Raw genomic sequence first — 5,753 nt, forward strand, 5'->3', positions numbered from 1 at the left:
GAGCATGGTGCCATCTTTACATCTTAACAACATAAGGACAAATTACTTATGACTGAGTTTGCACCATATGGAAAAAAAGTTTTCATAAACAGGAGACTGTCAAATAGAAAAAATAAAAAAATATATAGTGATTCATTGGGAAGCGTATGAACTTAATATAGTTTCTAGAATTCAAAAAAAGTTTACTGATATAAATGGTGCAACGGTATAAAAAGAGTACAGTGATTGCAACTCTCAGAAACATAAATTTTACAGACGTGAACTCCATCATACGCAGTCAACTAACATTTAAAAAGGAACCAGGAACATCTAGTGAGAAAGTATGGTCTCTTCAGTAAATGTTGCTGGGAAAAATGGATAACTGCATGCAAAACAACAACAACAACAAAGCAATTAGACTCCTTTCTTACACCACTCACAAAAATAATTAGCTCAAAATGATCAAAGATTTAAACGTAAAGCCTAAAAACTAAAACTCCTAGAACAAAACATAGGGAAGAAGTTACTTGACATTGGTTTAGGAGATGGTATTTTTAGATATCATCAAAGAACAAGCAACAACAACAACAAAATCAACAAGTGGCACTACATCTAACTTCAAAGCTTCTGCACATCAAGGGAAATCATCAACAAAATGTAAAGACAACTTACATAAAGGGAGAGAATATTTGCAAACCATAAATGTGATAAGGGGTTAATACCCAATATCTATAAGGAACTCCTGCAACTCAACAACAATGAAATCCAATTAAAAATAGGCAAAAGAACTAAAAAGCATTTTCCAAAGAAGACATTCAAATCGCCAACAGGCATATGAAAAGTTGCTCGACATCACTCATCATCAGGGAAATGCAAATCAAAACCATGATGATATAGCTCCTCACACCTGTAAGAATAGCTATCATCATGAAGACAGGAGGTAACAAGTGCTGGTGAGGATGTGGAGAAAAGGGAACCATCATGCACTGTTGGAGGGATTGTAAACTTGTTTAGCCACTATGGAGAGTAGCAAGAATATTTTTCAAAAAATTAAAAATAGAACAACCATTCTATCCATCAATGCCACGTATGGGCATATATGCAAAGGAAATGAAAACACATTACCAAAGAGACATAGGCAGTATCATTCACAATAGCTAAGGCGTGGAAGACACAAGTTGTTTTCTAAGTGTCCATGAATAGATGAATGGGTAAAGAAATGGGGGTAAGTAGATATACAATAGAATACTAACCAGCCAAGAGGAAAAAAAAAAAGACCTGTCATTTGCAACATGGAAGGAACTTGACTACATTATGTTAAGTGAGACAAGTAACACAGGGAAAGAAGAAAAAGATTATTGTATCTCCCATATGTGATATCTAGTGAAATGGTGGTTTCCAAGGACTGAAGTTTGGAAGAACAGGAGAGATATTTAAGGTTACATATTTGCAAATGGTGTATAAATAAGTCTTAGAGACCTCTACACAGCACAGTAATTACAGACAATAAAATTGTACTATAAAACTTAAACTTGCTAAGTAACTAGATCTGAATTGTTCTGAACAAGAGAAGAAATGATAATTATGCAACACAACAGCAGTATTAGCTAATGCTGAAACGACAATCATACTGAAATCAATAAATACATTGTATAACTTTAAAATTGCACATAATGTTGTATACCAAATACATCTCAATAAAAAATAATGAGATGTTTGTCAACAGAAAGGGGATATCTATATTCTAGCAAATTAATTTATTCTGACATAATTGCAGAAGAATTAAACATCTATGTTTTGTTAAGAGAAAAGCAATCACACATATATACTGACCAAAATAATGAAAACTACCAGACCATAGTAAAAATAGTATGTTTGAAACTTCAATCAGAAATCACCTTCTGAATCAGTTTATTATTCTCAAAAAAAGCAATAAAATTATTTATGAGTTACCATAGTAATTTCTTATGTTAAATGTGCAAGACATTTTGATTGTTCAAATGACTTGTGTCTAATAAGAATTACTTATTATTCTTAAATGGAAGAAATAACTGCCACACTGAACAGATCTAAAAGTACAATCTAAAATTTATAGGAAGGCACACAAAGAAAGTCCCGAAGCATCTGTAAATATAAGTATCACAGAAATATACAGAATAGAGTCACATACATCATTTTGGTTAACATAGGTTTCCTACTTCCCAATTCTAAGTGTTGTAGCATTTATAATTTCTCCTCAACACTATAAAATGTGCCAACATAAAATAACATTTTAGTCTTTAGTTTCCATGGTGTAGTGGTTAGCACATCTGCCTTACACACAGAAGACCCTGGGTTCGATTCCCAGGGGAACCATGAAGTTACCTTGGCTTCCATAAAAGAAATTTTAGGAGGTGCCTGGGTGGCTCAGTCAGTTAAGCATCCGACTTCAGCTCAGGTCATGATCTTGCAGTTCATGAGTTTGAGCCCTGCTTTGGGCTCTGTGCTGACAGCTCAGAGTCTAGAGCCTGCTTCAGATTCTGTGTCTCCTTCACTGTCTGCCCCTCCCCCACTTACTCCCTCTCTCTCTCTCTCTCTCTCTCTCTCTCTCAAAAATAAACATTAAAACTTTTTTTTAAATAATATTTGAGTCCTACACTGTCTTTTTGTAGCGTAGTCTTAGCCAACAAACCAAACAAATATGTTCTAAAATTTTTACAAATCTAATTTTATATTATTGAAATCAGTAAAAAATGATAACACATGAAAATAGTTAAATGAAACACAAAATCAATATAAGTGACTTAAATTTTCTTCTAATTTAGTTTATCTATTCAAATATTCTGATACGAATAATCAAGAACTGAGTATATTCTAATAAATAAATAAAAGTCTTCTACACTCTTCATGGAGATTTTTACTACAAGAAAATAATTATTAGGATTATCTTTGGTTTTGTATTGTATATTCCCTACAATTGCTATGATGTTGGAAAAAATGCACATATTAAATAGTGTATATGTGTGTGTATGTTTTGTTGAGAATTTAAAATTATACCTGCAGATTGTTTAAATTAAAATTTATCCTCTTGAATATTGCTTGAATTAAAATTTCAAATGAAATAATGAGTGTAAACGTGTCCAACTTAGGGCTTGGCAAGTAGTGAGTATTATGAACATTGCCTGTTCTTATTTTTACCTGTAGATTGGAGGATCTCTGTCTTATATACAAATAGACCAAGAGTAGATAGAGCTCAAGGCTCTATGCCTACACCTTTGTGAACACACAGCAGGAGTAGAGGACTTCAACTCTTTTGTGGATGAGTAAAAAGCAACAGAGGCAATTATGATGAGTAAACAAAAAAATGCATAGTTTATGGAAAATTACAGTGCATGGGAAAAAGAGAACTTTGGTACATGCTGTTCATTCTACCTGGAAAGCTTTTTCACTATATATTCCTGTATGTTCCCTTTTCTTATTAAGATCTCACCTTAAATATCACCATCTCAGAAATGCCTTTGTGGATAACCCCATCTTCTGCTACTATTCTCTTTTCCCTTATCTTGCTTTATACTTCTTTTCTGCTATTAGTTATGGCTGGTTGGCCATTTTAAATCTATTAGTTATGGCCATCTTGGCTATCTATCTACCTATCTATCTATCTATTATATATCTATCATTTATCTATCTAGATTTATTTCTTCCCACTAGTACATGAGCCTTTATAGCAGGACTATTTTTTATTGTTCAATGTCTTATTGTATCTTTATTGTTTAATGTCCAATATACAGAAAATCATCTTCACAAGGTAAGTACCATGTAAACATTTCTTTAGTGAATGGATGAAATGTATATCATTTGAAAGAAGCATATTATAGTTTCTGTTCTATATTAGTCAAAGGCAAGAGTTACACTTAAGACAAGGATCTGGCCAATACACACATCATATAGATGTATTTGCAATTAAGTATGGCTAACACTTACTATCAAATATAGGACAAATTTTGCACTATGAACTGCACATGTATTATATTTCTTCACGGTGCCCCAATGACGCAGGTAATGGTTAGATTCCTATTTGGCCAACAAGAAATGAAGCTTAGAGAAGTTAAATAACTTGCCCAGTTAGCAAGTGAAAGAGCCAAGATAAGTATTTTGTATCCAATTTTATTTCAGAGATAAAGAGATACACAGATGAACAATGCTACAAATCCACCCTACACCAAGAAGAGCGATTAAAAATCACATCCTTCCGTGATGGCTCAATAGCACCATTTTCACATACAAAGACAAAAATATTAGAGAGTGCGCTTGGAATCGTGACCCACTTAATGCCAGATCAAAGAGTTATGTGTATTAGCTAATTAGGAACTAAACAAAGGTCTTTAAATCCTCTAATGTGTTTTAGATAGAAATTAGCAAACCCATTGCCAAATTGCTGGTTTATTTGCCTGAATGGTCGGTTTTTTGGTTTTTTTTTTTTGCTATTAATAACCAGTGTACCAAGTATTGAAAGCCTTTAAAAATCAATGACTATTGCTCCTGTGTAATCATCAGGCTGAAGACCATATAGAACTACATCATAGATTTTCAATAAGGTGGTAATTGTGGACAAAACTGTAAAGGCAATTTACTCAGCAGTGATGCATTTCATAATACCTGTGCTCACTGAGAATTCTTACCATCTGCTTTTTTTTTCAAATGTAGGGCTGAAAAATTGGAGATTATTGATTGGAGTTAATAAACTATTAAGATTTTATGATAGTAACCAGCAATAAGTAATTACCCATTCTATTTACCAAACAGGTATTTCTTATTCAAAATACAACTGGCCAAGAGAAACTGATTATCTGCTTGGCATCTTATGAGTTGAGTGAGAAAGTGTTTATTTCTGATCCTCATTTTAAAATATGAAAATTATGAAGTGCAATTATCAATTCCATCATCATAAATTATACAGTATGTATGTGTTATCAGTCACTGGGACACATGTATAGTTTCTAGATTGAAATTATCTCTAGAGGAATGGCGCAGATAAGCCAAACATTAAAAGAATGTCAGCTGTGGTTAGAGAGATACCATGTAATTTTAACTATTTTCCTTGCTTTGAAAATACGAGATATGTGGAAATAGTGAATAGATTCAAAAATTAAGTAACTTTTGATCTTTTGAGAAACAGGTTTTCCTTACCAATTATTAACTCTCCTTCCCCCCGCTTCCACTTTACTATCTACCTCTCATTAACTCAAACTAAGCTTCTTGGTTAAATACCATTTTATCAGCAATTGATAATGTTGGTTACTAACTCCTTCCAAGCATTTCTTTCCACTAGTATTTCTAACACCATACCATACTGATTTTCCTCTTAAAGCCATAGTGTTCCTCTTCCTCTTTTGAAGTTTTGCCTTTTTTTACCAGGTCATTAAATGCTGACATTCCTCAAGTTTGGGTCCTAGAATTACTCTTCATTATATTTACCATTTTCAAGATGCAGGAGTCAACATCTACCTATATATACACTATTCGTGAATGTATATTCTAGCCCAGAAATTTTCTATTAGCACCAGGCTTATATTACAACTTTTCATAGGCAATATAAATTTTTTTATTTCAAAAATGAATTTATGATATTAGTTCCAAGTCTCATCAATTTCTCGTGATACTCATCTTACTAAGTGGTATCACTCTCAATCCCGTCACTCAGTCTTTCTCTCCTCTAATTCCCCATGTTTGGTGCATCACCAAACAAGGAAATATTCTATCCTACACCTTGATTCTTTTTTATTGATTCCATT

At 33.0% G+C, this 5,753-nt stretch overlaps 1 non-coding gene across 1 annotated transcript; it reads left to right on the forward strand.

Moving 5' to 3' along the window:
• The first annotated feature begins 2,261 nt into the window (after positions 1-2,261).
• On the forward strand, positions 2,262-2,334 carry TRNAV-UAC. The gene has a single exon. It is a non-coding gene; the product is annotated as a tRNA-Val (tRNA).
• The last annotated feature ends 3,419 nt before the right edge of the window (positions 2,335-5,753 follow it).

Source organism: Panthera tigris, chromosome B1 (genome assembly GCF_018350195.1).
Source record: "Panthera tigris isolate Pti1 chromosome B1, P.tigris_Pti1_mat1.1, whole genome shotgun sequence".
Taxonomy (NCBI): Eukaryota; Metazoa; Chordata; class Mammalia; order Carnivora; family Felidae; genus Panthera; species Panthera tigris.